Consider the following 314-nt stretch of genomic DNA (forward strand, 5'->3'; position numbering starts at 1 on the left):
CCGCCGGGGCGAGTGGAAGCAGCGGCGGCTGCAGCCGGCGCCTTCCCGAGCTCTCCTCCGACAGTGGCTGCGGAGAACTAGGGAGGCGGGCTGAGCGCGAAAGAGCAAAGGAACAGCTTCCCATAGCGAAGCCTCCAGCCACTGCCAGCCACCCTCCTCCGCTGCCCAGACCGGCCGGCGAGGGACTGAACCGGGTGTCCGCCGGGCGCGAGGACACACGTGGTGGCGCCGAAGGGGCGGGGGGCCAGCCCTTTGTGATGTCACCAGGGAGGAGGCCGGGTCTTTGTGCTGTTGGAAAGGGGAAGGCGTTCCAG

Source organism: Tupaia chinensis, unplaced genomic scaffold (assembly GCF_000334495.1).
Source record: "Tupaia chinensis unplaced genomic scaffold, TupChi_1.0 Scaffold000252_1, whole genome shotgun sequence".
NCBI lineage: Eukaryota > Metazoa > Chordata > Mammalia > Scandentia > Tupaiidae > Tupaia > Tupaia belangeri.